Here is a 20,849-nt window from a genome sequence, read left to right as displayed (position 1 = left end):
GGAACTACCAGACCCCCGTCATCAACGAGTGCCCAGTGGAGAGAGTGGACAGCTTCAAATACCTCGGAGTTCACATCACGCAGGACCTGTCATGGTCCTGTCACATCAACACCGTGGTGAAAAAGGCCCGACAGCGTCTCTACCACCTCAGACGCTTGAGAGACTTCCAACTGCCCTCCAAGGTGCTCAGGAACTTTTACTCGTGCACCATAGAGAGCATCCTGGCGGGAAACATCTTAACCTGGTTCGGGAACAGCACCATGCAGGACAGACGAGCTCTACAGAGGGTTGTGCGGTCAGCTGAGTGCACCATCCGCTCCGAGCTCCCTGACCTGCACTCAATCTACAGCAGGCGGTGCCGGACCAAGGCCAGGAAGATCGTGAAGGACCTCAGCCATCCCAACAACAGACTGTTCTCTCTGTTGAGGTCAGGAAAGCGATTCCGCTCCCTGAAGACCAACACAGAGAGACTGAGGAGGAGCTTCTTCCCGCAGGCGATACGGTCTCTCAATCACACCACCACACAGTACTGACCCACACATATGGTTCTTACACACACACTGGACTTTCTGGACTTTGGTTTTGCACAACACTGGTCACTATATTCTTCATTTCCGGTTAATACTGTACAGCTGCTGTTATTGTGTATATATTTATTTATATTTAGATTCCTTCATACATTCTTATATAGTTCTATATTGTGTATTGTGTATTTTGTTGTACAGTTATTTTATTTTCAACTTTAATTTATATATTTATCTTTATCTTATTCTTCCCAGTTAAATTTACCCTTCATTCTAATTTGTGTTGTACAGTTATTTCATTTTTAACCTTAATTTATATTTTATTCCTTCCTAGTTAAATTTACCCTTTTTAATTTTTCATATTTATTTCCTATCTTATTCATAGCCTTTTCCTTTTTTGTTCTCTTTAGGTCACGAGCAGTTGTCCAAGCATTTCACTACATATTGTACTGTGTATGACTGTGTACGTGACAAATAAAATTTGAATTTGAATTTGAATTTGATTTGAAGTTAGTTTTAAAGCACACCTGTAAGGTGTGCATAAGAAGGGTTTCTGCAACAATTATATCTATTACTGTATAAATGATTTGTTACAAATTTTTGCAACAATGTTTTTTTTTCGGATTTTGCTTTTATGTGATAGTCATGTGGATATATGGAGTACTGCTGTACACATGTAGCCGTGGTCTGACAAGAATTGTCAACGTACCAAAAATTCACAGCTCTGTGCAAAGTTATTTTCCAAAATGTGCCCAATAACAAAATGAGGCCTAGCAGCAAGTGGTGAGTTAATCAAATCCAGTGGATAATTTCCAAAGTTACTCCCAGCTCATCAAGGAAAGACTGTCAGAGGAAACGCAAATGGGAATTTTATTCTTAGAATTCAGAAGATAATGGCATGATTTGACAATTAAGACAGCCAAAGCCTGATGTCCCCTTCAGTAATACTGCAGAGTACATAGGCTATATTCACAGTGCTCACTATCTCTTCCACTCAGAGTGGATCCACTCAGATTGGCCACAAGTGAAATTTGTCATTGTTCACATGCTGTTGTCTTCAGATAGACTTCAAAATAATAATAATCCTTTCTGTCATCGTTGTATTTTTACTCAGTTGTATATAGTATTTGTATTTGTATTCTATTTTTATCTTATTGTATATTTATTTTATTTTATTCTACTGTATATAGTATTTTATTTTATTCTATTCTGTACAGTTGTGTACTGTATTTATTCTTATTGTATTCTAATTTTTGCCTCATAACTTTTGCACTGTCCACTTCCTGCTGTGACAAAACAAATTTCCCACGTGTGGGACTAATAAAGGTTATCTTATCTTATCTTATCTTATCTTATCTTATCTTATCTTATCTTATCTTAAAAACTGCAAACCAATTCGTTGAGACAATTTCTAGCTAAATTTCAAGCCTCTTTCATTAAGCAAAAGTGAATGGGTAGATGATAAATATAATAAAGCACAGCTGTAGCTGTGGACATTTAACAACCTTTAAATGTTGGCTCCAACTCGACAAATTTCAATATGAGTGACATCAAAGAATTTATACAGCAACAATATCAAACCCCATCTGTTTCCGAGATTAGATCAGTCACCAGCAACTCACTCGCTCTCGCACACACATATATTCATGAAAACAAACAGGGCTGGAAGGTCAGCCAGAAACATGACGTCCAGCCAGCCTTTTAAGAGGAGGAGGGGCTGATTAAAAAGATTATGGTAAGCAGGGTAAAAACTGTGAATATTAATAGTGAAATCAACAAACTCACAGAGAGATGATGTGTTATGGTGAGAGGGGATTTTAAACAAGGAAGGTGTGCCATCTTTTTATCTGTTTGTCTACAGATTCTCACATTGTGTTTTTTTTATGCTAAAACACCACAAACAGCAGTCCTCAGTTAGGCGAGCTTTAAAAACAAGTTGTAATGTCTGTAGAACAGAGCTGGTAAACAGAAGAGACATAGGTGATCGTCTGTTTGGTGGTGTCATACTCTATGGTCTCAAACTCAGTAAAGCACCTTAAGGTGATTATAGATGAAATTTAATTAAATTGGACTGAAGTGAACTGATGTGAATAGATAGCAATCTGATCGGATTTTACTCTAATCTTTTTGATACCACTAACAGTGGTTCTTTGACACTGATTACTTCTACTGTTTATCTACTGTTTAAACAACAGTGCCAGTGCTTAACATACCATCCACCTACAGTAAGTGTACAGTACAGTGCAAAAGTCATGAGTTACCCCTCATTTCTTTACAATTTGTTAGGAAGATGGGAGGTGTTTGTGCCAAAACAGTCTGAAATTCTTTATGAAATTACAATTTCTTTAAGTAGTCTTCGGGAATACTTCTCCATGTTTCTTGAAGGATATCCCAAAACTCTTTTTTTGCCTGCCTTTTTTTTTTCATGATTACTCTATAGGACCTGTTGCCACTGATTTCCAGTCCAGTTCTTGAGTATTTTGCAACTTGTCATTAAGAAAGGCTTATTGTCAGCCATCCACACAGACTTCAGTGGACAGTAGATGGATCAACCAAAGTATCAGATGCACAAGACTGTACTGTACACACACACACACACACACACACACACACACACACACACACACACACACACACACACACACAGAGATTAAATCAAGTTGCTAATCAAGGTCTGAGGCTAGGTAATTTTTCATTTTTCTAATTACTTATGCATGACTCTAACGTTTTTCATCCCAGTAACCTCAGGGTGGTTTAAATAACTACATGCTCATATATTTGTGTGTATTGAGATAAGAGGCTCTTCCCCAAGCCTGCTCACAGCAGAGAAACACACACACACAGTCGTGTTTTCATATCTTTGTGGGGACATCTATTTAACCCAAAAGTCTCAAAAATGCTTTTAAACTCGTGGGGACGGGGATTTTGTCCCCCCAAAAGTATAGTAAACTTCCAATTTTTGGTCCCCACAAAGATTAAAGAGAGCTGAGTTAAGGAGGAGAGAGAAGGAAATTAATAGGTGGCAGGATAGAGTTAATAATGAGTAATCAACCACTTTGCTGGCCAGCAGCAACAGAAGACCCCAGTGAAAGTGGGGAAAGTCTCTCTATGTTCTGACTTAATGGTTGTTTCATCCAAAGTGAAAAATAGAAGATCTGGGAGTCAAATAAAGTTAAAAGTTGGTCAAATAGACCATAAGGCAAGCAAATGCAAACAGAAGGAAAAAATAATCTAGACATATTGTGCACAATCTTATTTCTATTCATAAGTGCTGCAGTGGAGCATTATGATTAAAAAAAGTAAATCAGAGACATTTCTATCATCAGAAGGAGACACACAAAGAAAAGGAAAGGTAAAAGGGCAAGCTTTACAGGAGAACAGCATGAGCAGCAAAAAACTACAAAATAGGCTGTCCACCTATTGTGGGTGAAATCACTTTTACTTGTTCGGGAAAAAACATGGCTTTTGTTCACTATTTCCACAGAGAAAAGCAGCATGAATTTCAATAATGTCATCAAATTCTAGGTCCAATGTCCTGCAGTCACCCAAGTCACTAAAATTGAAAAGGCACCAGCTTCTACAACAGGATAATGATCCACAGGATAAATCAAAATGTGAAATTTACTACTTCAACAAAAGCAAACTGAAGCTTTGAAGTGGCACACACAGCTACCTGACTTTGACATTTTCTGAACTATAGAAAAATGAAGGAGAAATCTAGAAAATGCTTTTCAAAGTTCTTCCTAATTAAAAAAAAAAAGCTCAAATTGACAATGTATATAAAGATAGCACCTTCCTTTCATGCAAGATTTTTCTGGTATCAAGGTTTTTTCTAAAACAGCACATGATAACTTCTGAGAATATTTCTCATAAATAGCTGTAATTAAGAGTTTCTGGAAATTTTTTCTATAATTTTATAATAATGTTATTACTGCATGAGCAACTCTTGCCCTTTTGAACATCTTCCAGTGGCATGTCTTACCTGTCATCAGAGACATGACAAAAAAGGGCAAAGCTTGTCAAAAGGGGCTGCAGTAAAAGAAAACAGTGAAGCAAAGCTAAACTAAAAAATGATTAAAAAAAACATAATTTTTCTTTGACATTAAAAAATGTTGCAGTTTTACTTGATAGCTACTCAAAAATGAAACTATGTAACGGAACTATGCACTTCTTCAGAAGAAAACAACTCTCCAGCACTGAATGTGATAAACATACCAAGCTTAGCCTGCTTTAATAGTACAGTAGGCTGCAATAACACTCTGGTGCATTCCCATGAGGATGTAACGAATTAACAAAGCCAAAATGAATGGTGTAACTTAGAGCTGGTCTGAATGTTACTCTACTCATGCCTCATCCGTCTGTGTTTATGGTGCTCTGTATTTTATAAAATAAAAGGTATAAAAAGACAGGTGCAGGATAGAGACCCCAGTGGAGCTACAGAAAGAAAGGCAAGGAAATTAGATCAAACTTATATGTTTTCATAGAGCTTTCTTGTTTGTTTGTTTGTTTAGTCTTGCTTATGTCATTAGTTTTCTAGGTCCTACAGTGGTCCTTACACCATTGGCTCAGATTCCTTCCACCTTTTTCATTACTTTTTGCCAGGCCTCCAGACCCTTAATTTGCTAAAAAAAAAAAAATTCTGTTTATAATAAAATGGTTCTTGTTGTGGTCACCGAGTTTTGTTGAGTCTCTTATTTCTTAGCTGCGGGTGTAACCATAGTGTTAACAATTTTTATGAGTTTTGGTTTACTTTTTATTTTTTCAGCACGTAAATTAGCCAGCCATACTTGATGAAAACCAAAATGCAAATAAAATTACTCTTATTCTGAAGGTCCAAGACCTCAAACACTTTTTTCATTAACTGGATTAAAAAGTATTTCAACCCATGGAGGGTTTTTTTTTCTTTTTTTTTAGAAAAGGTTTTAAATTATTTCCCGTGGTGTTTGTTCTGAATCAAAATAAAGATGGCAGACCACGGGCTACAGCAATGGAAAACAGCTATCGTAAGTTGGGATATTGGTACCTGCTCACTTAGTTATTGTCCTCCAAAATTTGACACAAGCACATGTCACTCATTTATAAAAGAAGGGTCAGATAAATCATTGAATCATGGTGTTTGGATCACCGTACCTGCGTGTTGTAGGAGTTTGGTACAGCACCATTGGAGCAAAAGCAGTATTTACAAGAAAATGCTTCCATAAAAAATGAAATATTGCAATAAGTTACTGTATCTACAAAGCAAGTTAGTTAATATTAATCTCCATATGCACTTAAAAAAATGACAGGTTCAACTTTAAGAGGTCAGTAACTAAGGTTCATAGGTCTCAGACACCTAACTCTTCTACAAACAACCCTTATTAAGATTTAATATGCTCTCAGGCAGTCAGCCACTGCTGTTTTTATGTACCCATTTTTTTCAAAGCCAAGAGATAAGAGCATTGCTGCTGTTACCCTTTATGTGTGTGTCTGTCTCCAGAAGGATGCCGCTTTTCCAAGATTTAAAGAAGGTCAGAGTAATTAAGATTCCTTTGTAGTTTTGACAGTCTTGACAGATAATAGCATTAGATGAGGATATTACACAACATGCTCACAATAAAGCCACAAATAGCCAGTTACATTATATATAATAAATAAATTATAAAGGGCATGAAAAGATTCCAAAATCATGTCATTTTCTTTAGCAGCTTCAGCACTGGTTTAACACTAGAATTACTGAGCCTTTTTTTTTCCTGGTGCAAGTCCCTACTACTAGATTTATTAGCCCTGCGCAAATTTGCGTAAATCCCCTGAACCTACTGGTAAGACATCCTAGAATTACTGACTTTTTTTATATTCTGGTGGAAGTCCCGAGGTGTTAATCACTGCTGAGATTTTCACAGGTCATCAGCTCGATTCTCCTCCTGTTTTTGTTGTGCAAACCACCCATTATCTTTGAGGCCTGGAACATTTGCATTTGTTCACTCAGAGTAGCTCAGATTCAAGGCAAGAGAAAAATCTGTATTACAACCCTACAATGGAGCTGAAGGCCTCTCAGCAGGGTGCTAGGAGGTGTTAGGTTCAGGGAATTTATGCAAATTTGCACAGGGTTAGTAAATGTAGTAGTAGGGACTTACAGCAGGAAAAAAAGGCTCAGTAATTCTAGTGCTAGCACCCCGCTGAAATTTTCACAGGCCTTCAGCTCCATTGTTCTCCTGCTTTTGTTGTGCAAAACACCCTCCTCCAACCAGGAGACATTTGTGTATGTGTAGGAGTGGCATTGCTTGACTACAGCACAGTGCTGTGCATAAAAGCAGACCGACCAGGAGGGAGAATCATGTGCTAAGAGTTTCACTCCAGGAGAACACATGACCATAGATGAACAACTGTTCCCTACCAAGGTTCGTTGTCCTTTCACACAGTATATCGCAACCAAGCCAGAGAGATTTGGGATCAAGTTCTGGATGGGCACAGACTTGGACACCAAATATGTCTGCAGTGCATCTCCTTACTTGGGAAAGGACCCCAATCATCAGAAGGGAGAGAGGCTGGCAGAGAACGTGGTCATGAAACTGATGGAGCCATTTTTGGATGATTGGAGAAACGTCACAACGGACAATTTCTTTACTTCACTGTCACCAGTGTTGGGACTAATGCGTTATTAAGTAACGCGTTACAGTAACTACGTTATTATTGTGGTAATGAGCACAGTAACTAGTTATTATGCCAAAACCAGGAACGCGTTACTCGTTACTGGGATTTAAATAGGCTCGTTATTCGTTACTTCGTGTGGTGGCTATGGCGGAGCTTCCACAGATTCAGTAACATTAGCAAGTGGTGGAGGCCAGCAGGTGGATGAGAGAAAGGGGACAGAAGGAAGAGAGACCCGAGGCAGCCGCCGGTGTGAACTGAACTTCAGGTAAGAAGTTATGACCTGCAGTCTATAAAGGTCAGATATAAACCAAGTTTAGGTGGAGTTTATTTTTGTTATGCTGACTTTTTCGTACTGCGTGCTAGCTAGCATGACGGAGTTTCTATACAGCTGGGTGGGTGCTATGTTACTGATGTTGAACTTTATTTTGTTCATACGGTTAATTATTAGAGTTGCCAACCGTCCCGTAAAAAACAGAATCATCTCGTATTCAGAGAAAATATTACGGGTTTCGTATTGAGGTGAAAAGGAACACAGTTTGTCCCGCACTTCATCTACAATGAAAAAGACACAAAGCTGGAGTTTTTCTGCGTCTTTGCTGCGCAGCTGCCTCTTCTCCTCTCATCCTCTCCCCCTCCCTCTCCTGTTTCTGGGCGATCGTGGCTCAAGAGTTGGGAGTTCGCCTTGTAATCGGGAGGTTGCCGGTTCGAGCCCCGGCTTGGACAGTCTCGGTCGTTGTGTCCTTAGGCAAGACACTTCACCCGTTGCCTACTGGTGGTGGTCAGAGGGCCCGGTGGCGCCAGTGTCCGGCAGCCTCGCCTCTGTCAGTGCGCCCCAGGGTGGCTGTGGCTACAACGTAGCTTGCCATCACCAGTGTGTGAATGTGTGTGTGAATGGGTGGATGACTGGATATGTAAAGCGCTTTGGGGTCCTTAGGGACTAGTAAAGCGCTATATAAATACAGGCCATTTACCATTTCTACTTCAATCATGAAATTGATCAATGATCAGCTGATCGGCTCTCTTGTTTGTTTATCGCTCACTTTGCGCCACAAAGAGGAAACCAGCAGATGTCGCGCTAAACAACAGCAGCACGTTTAAGCTTGATCAGCTGTTGTTAGAATTTATTTAAATATTACTTTCTACTATCAGCTGATGTTTGCTGGAGCCAAGCTGTAAAGCTGCTGGTCATGATATCCATTTGGATATGTGGTGAGAGGGAAACATGAAGATGAAACCAGGAGATGTCCTTACTGGATCATCAGAGCTGAACAGGTGATGGAGAAACAGGTTTACCTTTTAGGTGACATGAATGAGTTGAAGGGAAGTTATGAACTGTTTCTGAGAGACAAATAACACCAGGATCCTTTTTTTTACTTAGCTGACAGCTGGTAACTGTGCAGGGGCGGGTCTAGCAAAGTGTTGCCAGGGGGTCCAGGTAGGGCATTAACAGGGACAGGGGAAATACTTTTCTTTCTTATTTTCATTTAAAATGTCTCGCTTTTAAAAAAATAATTATCTGAGTCTTACAACAAACAATTGATAGATTAATGCATATATACCATCAGAACAGTGTACATCACTGTCACAACAGCGTTTGTTTTCATTCAAAGGCTTTATGATTTTTCCCATAATGGCGGGCCGGTCTCTAGTCAAATTCCCCGGGACGATTTTTTTTGTCCCAGTCCAGCTCTGTATGCAGCTCATCTGCAGTCGTCTGTTACCTACATCTTCCTATTCAGAAGGCAGAATTTCCGAGTTCTGAGTACAATCGAAAGCACCACGACTGCATTTTTTGTGTTGGATGTAAAAAGCAGGCTAGAATCATGCGGCAGCCTCTCGTGGAAATATGCACATTATGTTTTTTCCTTTCTATTGGTAGGTGGCACAGTGCACTTGTGGCAAGTAAGCAAGTTAGAAGACTGGCAGTCTGGCTGGGTATCCAGTTACGGAAGCAACACATTAACAAGAGAATTCTGAGTAAAACCAAAGTTACTTTCCCTAGTAACTAGTTACTCTGAAAGTAACGAGTAACTTGAAGTAACTGAGTTACTTTTGATAGAAGTAACTAGTAATGTAACTAAGTTACTAATTTAAAGTAACTTACCCAACACTGACTGTCACTGTCGCACAGACTGCTGCAGCGCAAAACAACGTTACTGGGCACGGTGAATAAAGTCCGGCGTGAACTTCCTCAACTTGCGTGGATGTATTCCGTAAGATGAGCAACACGCAGGTGGCCAGTAGCAGTTTTCTACAAAATGCTGGACCTGGCGACGGGGAATGCCTACATTTTGTACAAGGCATGTACAGGGTGGACAGGCAAAAGAAGATTGTTTCTGAGTCTTCTAGCTCAGGAACTTCATTGCCGATTCATGCAGCACAAGGAAATATTAGCACAGGCTGCTGAAGCTGCTGCAGCTGCTGTGCCAGGGACTGGAAAGACAATGCAGTGCCAGGTGCAAGAGAGCTGCAATAGGAATCGCAGCAGGTTTCTGACATTTTTACCTGTGCAAAATGTCAGAAATTCACCTGTGCCAAATGCAGGGATGATGAACACTGGGTCTGCAAATGCTGTAAAGTTTGAAACACTTTGAAATAAAACAGACTTGTGTACCCATATATTGTGAATGTGTGTCTTTTGTATTGATATGGCAGGAATTTCTGAAGGTTGTAACACAGAGGTTTGGCCTGGCTTGGATCTGAGCAACTCTGAGTGAGCAAATGCAAATGTGCCAGGCGTCAAGGATAATGGGTGGTTTGCACAACAAAAGCTGGAGGAGAAATGAGCTGACGACCTGTGAAAATCTCAGCAGGGGTGATTAACACCTCGGGATTTGCACCAGAAAATAAAAAAGCCAGTAATTCTAGTAGGTGTTGGGTTTAGTGAAGTTACACAAATTTGAGCAGGTTAACTAGTGTTAACAATAACTGCACATTTGCTTGATGTCACTTATGAAGTCCAAGTCTTTGGTGTTTGAATTTCAACTTTAATAGTTATGACATCTTTTTTCTTTGATGTATTATGTTGTTTGTATGTTTGATGTATTAAATTGGATGTCTGAGCTTAAAAAAAGCTAAAGGTGTTAATGTTGGTGGCCAGTGGACACAGCAGAGAGTGCAGAGCCACACATAAAATAAAATGAAAGTAGAAAAGTGACAAAATGCTGTTTTGTGATAGTGATGCATGTCAAAACCCAAGAAGATAACATATTCTATGTTCACCAAAAATATAATACTGTAGGGATTGAGTCAGTCAGACAGTACACTTGTTACTGTGATGTTCCACAGCTTTCAAAATTAAAGAAGTGTTCTTTAGGCCGTCTCCAGCAGCTTAGATTATGTAGGCTGAGAAAAGACAATCACACAGCAGTCCAACTAGATCAAAGTGCTAACACTGAAAGACAGCCAGACAAATGGGAGCCTGTGTAGCCAAACATGCACACATACACTCACACACAACAACAACAAAAGCAAACCCTTCCAGACCAGATGGCACAGAAAAAGGGCTTGATTTGTGGTCAGTCTCTTTGCCATATTTGTCTGCACTCAAACAATGACCAGGAAGAGAAAGAAAATGCAAAGAAGCACGAGCCTGGAGGCTAGTGGGAGACAATCTGAGACATTAACCAAAACGAATAAATATCAGAGCTGAGAGAAAAGCACAGGAGAACAAAACTAAAAGCCTTTGTGCTTTTCTACTACTCCTTTACTACACCACTTCTTATGATGTGACACAGTCTAATAGCCATTTGAAAACTGTCATGAAATGGCTAATGACTTAAACACAAAATTCTATATATTAATTTGTCTTGAAATGAATTGCAGCTCTTCCTCTTTTCTTTTTCTATGAGCCTACGGATCAAATCCCTCTCAGGGCGAATGGTTTTTACACTTTGATTTTTATTATTTTTACCCTTCGGTCGCACTTTTATTTTCCCCCATTCCTTTGTCAAGTTTAGTTAATAAACTTTGTTAGATTTGGAAAAAGATCATGGATTGGGTTCAAAATAAACTTTAACCACAATTTTCAAAGCTTTATTTTCTGCCTGGACCCTTAGATGTGTCTCAAAAATTGTCTGAATCATCCTTTTAGACATACTGCCTATTACAAAGGAGGATAACTTAGGTCTATGTGCATGGGCAATCAATCAATCAATCAATCAATCAATCAATCAATCAATCAATCAATCAATCAATCAATCAATCAATCAATCAAAGCTTTATTCGCCACATGCAGGTTTGCCCTGCAGTGAAATGGGACCCCCCCGACCTTACATACACAACACAGACATTACATGGGGATACAAGTCGGAGATCGGTAGCGTTACAGAAAAACACTGAAATATACACTACAGTGGGAAAGTACAAGAGGAAAAAAAGAGACCTCTACTCATGCTGTGCTTCCATGGTAGGACAGCATGAGAACAGGAAACAAAAAAACTCCTCTGCACAAAAAGCACATAAATGTCCACAGCACAACTTTGTGAAAGACATGACAAGCCACAGGATTGGGTGGGGGGTGAGGAGTAATCTGAAGTGAACACAGCAGCCGCCCTGCACAGCGCTACCACTCCAGCGCGGCACACAGACCCGCCGTGTACCCCGCAGGAAACAAGCATCGAAAGCGTTTGGAAAGGGAGGTTATGAGTGTGTTCTTATCAGTGTAAGTGTATGTGTGTGCGTGTCCATAGTTCAGCTGAGACAGTGTCCTTCGCTTCATGCAGCACATGCAAAACAGGCTAATATCTGAATGAGCAGGGGTGCCGCAGCGTACCCCCTCCTACACAAACAGCCTTGTAGAATATTAACATGTGGTTAACAGATCACATTTCATGACTACTAAACAATTATAGTCATGATATTGAGTCGGATTATTGTCCCAATATAAGGCTAGACCTGTTTTGTTTTTTATTTTTTTTGTTCCTTCTATATTTTTTTTGTGCATTTGTAATACAGTCTCTTTGGCTTAAATTATAAAAATACAACACCAGAATGGAAATCTATGAACAGCAATTAAGCAACTCAGCCTGAGCTGTGAGTTTTCCAGTGACCCTGAATGGGACTCATCTAATTCTGACAGCTACAGGATTTATTCTTTAGAGTCACAACACTCTGCTCAGTGTACAACCAAGCTCTCTCAATCTAGCTTTACAACCTCCCTTTCGCTCTCCTTACTTTCTTCATTCTCTTGTTTTTTTTTTTTATATCTCTTCTTTCAGTCATTTCCCTTTTCTTTCTTTCTTATATTCCTTCATCTCTACCTCTTTGAACATCAGTTGCTGTGCAACATGAATTCCATGAATTTGGCCTGCACTCATATCGTCTCTGTGGCCTTAATTTTCATCTTACCAACCCTCCCTTGTCACTTGCTGGAGGCAACACATGTCTGGTTTTCACTTATCTCTCCCTTCTTTACTCCCCCCCTCCCCCTTGATCTCACCTGTCCTTCCTTTCCCCCTGGGTTTTTGGTTCAGTACCACCACTTACTGAAGACTTTGCTATTCTTCAGGCAGTGGACAACACAGCAGGCGGTTAAAGTTTAGCTTTAACTTGTTGATTCTCCATCTTGGTGAGTTTTCAGAAACAGGAAGGATCTTTGAGATGGTCACTGGATGGATGCTACCCCCCCAAAAACCCATCTCCATAGAGACTGTGTCAGCTTCCAAAAAGACAAAAAACAAACTAAAAACCAGCAACAAACAACTTAAACATAAACAATCACAAAGAAAGAACAATACAGTATCCACATCTGAACCAAAGAGTAAAACAGTGAAATGTGGATTATTAAATATTAGGTCTCTCTCCTCCAAGTCTCTGTTAGTACATGACTTAATAATTGATCAACAAATTGATTTACTCTGCCTTACAGAAACCTGGTTGCAGCAGGATGATTATGTTAGTTTAAATGAATCAACACCCCCGAGCCATTCTAACTACCAGAAATCTCGAAGCACAGGCCGAGGGGGCGGTGTGGCAGCAATTTTTCACACCAGCCTATTAATTAATGAAAGACCAAGACAGACTTTTAATTCATTTGAAAGCCTGATGCTTAACATTGTCCACCCCAGCTGTGAAACTCAGAAACCAGTCTTACTTGTTATCATCTATCGTCCACCTGGGCCTTACACAGAGTTTCTGTCTGATTTCTCAGACTTTATATCTAATTTAGTTCTGAGCTCAGATAAAATAATTATTGTGGGTGATTTTAACATCCATGTAGATGCTAAAAATGACAGCCTCAACATGGCATTTAATCTGTTATTAGACTCAATTGGTTTCTCTCAAAATGTAAAAGAACCCACCCACCACTTTAATCACACTCTAGATCTTGTTTTAACATATGGCATCGAACCTGAACATTTAACAGTGTTTCCTGAAAACCCTCTCCTGTCTGATCATTTCCTGATAACATTTACTTTTACAATAATTGATTACACAGCGGTGAAGAGTAGACTTTATCAAAGTAGATGTCTTTCTGAAAGCACTGTAACTAAGTTTAAGAATATAATCCACCCACTGTTATCATCTCCAATGCCCTGTACCAACACAGAGCAAAGCAGCTATCTGAACCCTACCCCAACAGAGGTCGATTATCTTGTTAATAATTTCACCTCCTCACTACGTACGACTCTGGATACTGTAGCTCCTGTGAAAACTAAGGCCTCAAATCAGAAGTACCTGACTCCGTGGTATAATTCTGAAACACGTACCCTAAAGCAGATGACTCGTAATCTGGAGAGGAAATGGCGTGTCACAAATCTAGAGGATCATCATTTAGCCTGGAGAAATAGTTTGCTGCTTTATAAGAAAGCCCTCCGCAAAGCCAGAACATCTTACTATTCATCACTGATTGAAGAAAATAAGAACAACCCTAGGTTTCTCTTCAGCACTGTAGCCAGGCTGACAAAAAGTCAGAGCTCTTTTGAGCCAACCATCCCTTTAACGTTAACTAGTAATGACTTCATGAACTTCTTCACAAATAAAATTTTTATCATTAGAGAAAAAATTACCAATAATCATCCCACAGATGTAATATTATCTACAGTTACTCTTAGTACCATTGATATTAAGTTAGACTCTTTTTCTCCAATTGATCTTTCTGAGTTAACTTCAATAATTACTTCCTCCAAACCATCAACGTGTCTTTTAGACCCCATTCCTACAAAACTGCTCAAAGAAGTCCTGCCATTAATTAATTCTTCGATCTTAAATATGATCAACCTATCTCTAATAATCGGCTATGTACCACAGGCCTTCAAGCTGGCTGTAGTTAAACCTTTACTCAAAAAGCCATCTCTAGACCCAGCAGTCTTAGCTAATTATAGGCCAATCTCCAACCTTCCTTTCATATCAAAAATCCTTGAAAGAGTAGTTGTCAAACAGCTAACAGATCATCTGCAGAGGAATGGTTTATTTGAAGAGTTTCAGTCAGGTTTCAGAGCTCAGCACAGCACAGAAACAGCTTTAGTGAAGGTTACAAATGATCTTCTTATGGCCTCTGACAGTGGACTCATCTCTGTGCTTGTCCTGCTAGACCTCAGTGCAGCGTTCGATACTGTTGATCATAATATCCTATTAGAGCGATTAGAACATGCTGTAGGTATTACAAGTACTGCGCTGCAGTGGTTTGTATCATATCTATCTAATAGACTCCAATTCGTGCATGTAAATGGAGAGTCCTCTTCACACACTGAGGTTAATTATGGAGTTCCACAGGGTTCAGTGCTAGGACCAATTCTGTTTACATTATACATGCTTCCCTTAGGCAGTATCATTAGAAGACATAGCATACATTTTCACTGCTATGCAGATGACACCCAGCTCTATCTGTCCATGAAGCCAGATAACACACACCAATTAGTTAAACTGCAGGAATGTCTTAAAGACATAAAGACCTGGATGGCCGCTAACTTTCTGCTTCTTAATTCAGATAAAACTGAGGTTATTGTACTCGGCCCTGAAAATCTTAGAAATATGGTATCTAATCAGATTCTTACTCTGGATGGCATTACCTTGGCCTCCAGTAACGCTGTGAGGAACTTTGGAGTCATTTTTGACCAGGACATGTCCTTCAACGCACATATTAAACAAATATGTAAGACTGCTTTCTTCCATTTGCGCAACATCTCTAAAATTAGAAATATCCTGTCTCAGAGTGACGCTGAAAAACTAGTTCATGCATTTATTACTTCCAGGCTGGACTACTGTAATTCATTATTATCAGGATGTCCAAAAAACTCACTGAAAAGCCTTCAGCTAATCCAAAATGCTGCAGCAAGAGTCCTGACAGGGACTAGAAAGAGAGAGCATATTTCTCCTGTTTTGGCTTCCCTTCATTGGCTTCCTGTTAAATCCAGAATTGAATTCAAAATCCTGCTCCTCACATACAAGGTCTTAAATAATCAGGCCCCATCTTATCTTAATGACCTTGTAGTACCATATCACCCTATTAGAGCACTTCGCTCTCGCTCTGCAGGCCTACTTGTTGTTCCTAGAGTATTTAAAAGTAGAATGGGAGGGAGAGCCTTCAGTTTTCAGGCCCCTCTTCTGTGGAACCAGCTTCCAGTTTGGATTCGGGAGACAGACACTATCTCTACTTTTAAGATTAGGCTTAAAACTTTCCTTTTTTCTAAAGCATATAGTTAGGGCTGGACCAGGTGACCCTGAATCCTCCCTTTGTTATGCTGCAATAGATGTAGGCTGCCGGGGGATTCCCATGATGCATTGAGTTTTTCCTTTCCAGTCACCTTTCTCACTCACTATGTATTAATAGACCTCTCTGCATTGAATCATATCTGTTATTAACCTCTGTCTCTCTTCCACAGCATGTCTTTATCCTGTCTTCCTTCTCTCACCCCAACCGGTCGCAGCAGATGGCCGCCCCTCCCTGAGCCTGGTTCTGCCGGAGGTTTCTTCCTGTTAAAAGGGAGTTTTTCCTTCCCACTGTCGCCAAAGTGCTTGCTCATAGGGGGTCATATGATTGTTGGGTTTTTCTCTGTATCTATGAAGCGCCTTGAGGCGACTTTTGTTGTGATTTGGCGCTATATAAATAAAATTGAATTGAATTGAATTGAATGAAAGACAAAGATGTGTGGAAAAATGGATAAAAACCCCCAAAACATGTGAAGAGCTCAAAGAACTAGAAAATGATCGTTAGAGATTTATGTGAGGCCAGGCAGTTTGGGTCAGTCTGATGAACAGTTTTCCAATAAAACTGCCTAAATAGTGGGGAGGAAATGTTGCTAACACTGTCAATGAAACTGAGTGCAAAACTGCTGGAAAAACTGAAAGCTGCATATAGAAAAGATACGGTGTAGAGAAAGAACTAAAATGAACTAAATGAACTAAAAGAACTAATGATCATTACAATAATTCAGACTTTCTGAAATGTAACTTTTTCTTTCTTTGTGAGGAGATGCTGGACGTGACTTGCAGATTTTTCCTATGTGTACTGTTTTGAAAAGGTCATAACAAGGTTACCAGCAAAATAGTCTTCTCGGACTCCCACTGAGACAAAACAAAAACTCAATATTCTTGGCAAATCATTCAGATAACCATATGTTAATATTCCACAAGGCTGTTTGTGTAGGAGGGGGTACGCTGCAGCACCCCTGCTCATTCAGATATTAGCCTGTTTTGCATGTGCTGCATGAAGATAAAAAAAGATTTTCAATTTGTAAAATGTTTAAATCTGTCCATCAGTCTAACTTTCCTAAATCAAACATACACTCAAGTCAAAATACAGAGAAGCACAACCACACGCAAGTCATAATTACATGTATTAAAGTTGGTGAAAGCCACTATATTTTGGCTCCTGTAAAATAATGGAGTTGTGAAAAACACTAGACCTGAGAAGGAGAAATGAAAACAGAATTGTACAGTCTAGGAGCTGAGTTCACAATTGTTCTCAAATTAAAGGCAGTCTTTGTGTGTCATCTGTGAATTTGTATGTGTGTGAATACCTTTCTATTCTTGTATAGACCAATTAAAATCTGTTTTGAAAGCACATGTCTACATAGTCTGTATCTGTAAAAAGATAGAAAGACAGGATTGCGCGTGTATTTGTGTGCCTGTCCGTGTGAGCGTGTGCACATGCATGTGTGTACGCGCGTGTGTGTGAAAAAATCCTTTGACCAGTGTAGACAGATAACATTTCTGAGTCCTTCATTTCCGTAGGTGTGGTGCAGAGAGAACGAGAGCAGGATCCTAACATTATCTGCCTTCACCTTCTAAATATCATTCTTCCTCAGGCTGAAGTGAATCTGTAACGTGGTGCCCTTTTCCAGATACAAACCTCTGGAAATTCCACCCCCCTCCCCCTTATCTCTTCTCTACCTCTTTCTCACATCCAGTGATTCTTCCCTCTCTGTCATTTCACTCACTCTGAGCCTTTTTCATTCCACTGCTGCCTGTGAGGACATTCATTTCTCTATATTGCTTGTCCTCTCTCAATTTCTCTCTGCGTGAACTGTCAATCTCCCGTCAGTCAATAGATGCCACTTATCCCAACGATACCTTTTCTTTAGATCATTACACCATCTCTCTTTCTCTTTTCTTATACGCCTTCTTTTGTTAGCTCAAGGCTGATCTGAGTGGTTCCTTTCGTTTTTTCCATTCCTCTCTACAACTTTAAAATGTTGAAATACATTTCTTGTTGATACTCACTGCCTCCACTATCCATTTTTTCCTTCTCCTTACTCCCACTCATCTGTTTGGAATTTATTCATTTGGCATACCAGGCAAATGCCAAGTGTGTTAAACATAAATTGTTAACATAAAGTACAGTAGAGGAAAATAAGCAATGAATAATAATCATAGTTTATTACAGTTGGAGGAGAAATGTTTTATGTAATTTCCTATATTTCTGCATAAATACGGCCTAAAACATTTTTACACAAGTCCTGTGGGAATCTAATTAAACAAATGAAATGAAAATATTACTCTTGGTCATTTTATTGAGAAAAAGAATCTAATATTACATATCTCTGAGGGAGAAAGTATGTGAACTGTTTTCACTGTCTTGTGTGATCCTCTTGCACTGCAATATCTTCAAGTAATTGTTTGCAGCCTTGACTCGGGAATGTTGAAGGGTTTCCTCATATGAACTGCTCGCTTGAGGTCATTCCACAACTTTTTTGCTGTATTACTGTGAGGACTTTGAATTGGCCATTCCAAAACAGCATCCGCCTTCCTCTTCTTCTTTCACCACTCTTTGGTAAATTGTCTTGTGTGCTGAGGGTTGTTTTGCTGCATGACCCACTTTCTCTTTAGATTGAGTCCACAGACAGATGTTCGTATATTTTTCTTTAGAGTTAGCTGGTATAATTCAGAATTCATTTTTGCATCAGTGATAACAATCTGTCCTGGCCTAGGTGCATCAAAGGAAGCCAAAACCAACACACCACCGTGTTTCAGGTTGATAATAAAATAAAATGTTTTCTTTTCTCCAAAGTTAAAACTTTTTACTTTGGTCTCGTTTATCCACAAAATATTGTTCCAGTAGCCTTCTGGTTTGTCTAAACAGTTTCTAATAAGCTGCAGACAGGCGGAAGTGTTTCTTTCTATTTTTGGAGAGCAGCAATTTCTCATTCCAGCACTGCAATGCATACTATTGTTCATTTAGTATTCTCAAGTGGATTCATGGACATTAAAAAACAGTCAAATGAAGTGGAGACACTTTTGACCCCTGATGGCTCACATTGTATGCAAATCGGGAGGACATCACAAGGGTTAACAATAGCTATTCAGAGAGTCATCTTTACTTTCTTGGAAGTTACCCAGGGTGCCTTTGAGAACACTAAACCTCATTCCTTGCTTTTGGAGTGATTTGTGTTGGTTTTCCACTCCAGTGAAGTGTAACAATGATCTTCAATTTCCTGTATTTGTACACAGTCTATCTGACTATTGATTTTCAGAGATGGTTTTGTAATCTTTTCTAAGATTAGTAATTCTTTTTATGAAGCCCTCAAATATCACAGTTGTTCATGCAGTTATTGGAGTCAATAAACATATGTTGTAAAGATCAAAATGTGATGGATCTTTGTTCTTCAAATTTAAAAAAAAAAAAGGCTAACCAAAGGCCTGCACGGACTGGATGATTTTTGCCAAAATATCTGAACAAGGTTCAAAAAGTTTTGGTTCCTGCAATTGTATGTGTCAGAAAGTACTAAAAAACGGCAACTGCGGGGCCATTTGAATGGAAAAAAAATAGGACTATAGCAGACCACAATTTCATGAGGGACCTAATCAGTTTAATTCAGTTCAATTATATAGGGCCAAATCATTACAGTCTCCTCAAAGTGCTTTATATGGTAAGTTAAAGACCCTGCAATAAATAGAGAGGAAATCCCAACAATTAGATGACCCGCAATTAGCAAGCACTTGGTCACACTGGAAAGGAAAAACTCCCTTTTAACAGGAAGAAACCTCCAACAAAACCAGACTCGTGGAGGGACAGCTATTTGCCACTAGTGGCTGGTTGTAAGGGAAGGTAGACAAGACGAAAGACACACTGTGAAAGACAGCCAGAGATGAATAATAACTAATGATTAAATGCATAGTGGTGCATAAACACACAGAAACTGAAAAGAGGTGAGTGATGATGGGCCTAAGGCTATTGTAATCCAGCCCTATCTACAGTATGGGCTTCATCAAAATGTCTAATATTTAAAATAGAGAGAGAGTGTCTGCTTCCTGAATCCAAACTGGGAGCGAGTTCCACAGAAGAGGGGCCTGAAAGCTGAAGGCTTTGTCTCCCATTCAGCTACTCAAGAATTTTGGGTATAAATTAAAAGAAGGCTGGAGATCGATCTATAATTAGCTAATCAGGGATACTGCCACTGGAGAACCAGGAAAAACAGACTTATTTGTGTAAAATATATTTACCTTTGGATCCAAAAGATCCGAGAAAGATGCTCAAATGTTTACAATGAGACTTAAAGAGAATGTGAGAGAAGGGAAAACTAGATACCCCTCTGTCAGGATGTGTTATGAACCGTAAGTCTCCTGTGTCTTACTTAGATTTAGAGGCACTGATAAACTCTGCCTTGGGCTCTGAACAGGATTTTCTAGTCTCTTATCACACACTGAGAAATGAGTTTTCTGCAAACACATATACAAACACACACGCGCAGACCATCAGAAACAGGGATTACCAACAAACACCTCAGATTACACAGATACAAACAAACACATTGATGCTCGGACTGGACAAAGTCAGAAATCAATGGACCATCCTTTGTTATAGATAAGACAAAATGCCAGCACTTTAATAAGTGTGACATTTTTTTTGTGAATCTTAAACACTGCTTGAATGTTATGACCATGTAGAATCCTCAGCTATAAAAGTAGCACTCTATTTACCCCGGTGCTTTCTGTCTCTGTTCGACAAAACCCATTACGCAAAGAAGGGAAAGGAGTCAAAGTAAAAGATAACCAGACCTTGAGGTGCCAGGTTGACCCCTTATCTACTTCTAGGTAGTCTTTATGATAACGTGTACAGCCAGAAGAAGACAGAAGCTACAGGATGTTCCTCATAGTAGAGCAAGTGCCAAAGTCACACTAAAATGTTAAGCTGGATTTATGTTTAATATAACAGGAGTGATACTATGGATACCTCTGGTGTGGATTTTTTTATTTAGTGATTGCACCCCACAATCACAGTCCAACTAGACCAGTGTCAGAATGGGCCATATT

This window comes from Aulonocara sp. 'chitande type north' Nkhata Bay, linkage group LG2 (assembly GCF_057382095.1).
Source record: "Aulonocara sp. 'chitande type north' Nkhata Bay isolate Kocher_YH1m ecotype deep benthic linkage group LG2, A_spYH_male_GT1.1, whole genome shotgun sequence".
NCBI classification, from domain to species: Eukaryota; Metazoa; Chordata; class Actinopteri; order Cichliformes; family Cichlidae; genus Aulonocara; species Aulonocara sp. 'chitande type north' Nkhata Bay.
This window is presented reverse-complemented; position numbering follows the sequence as displayed.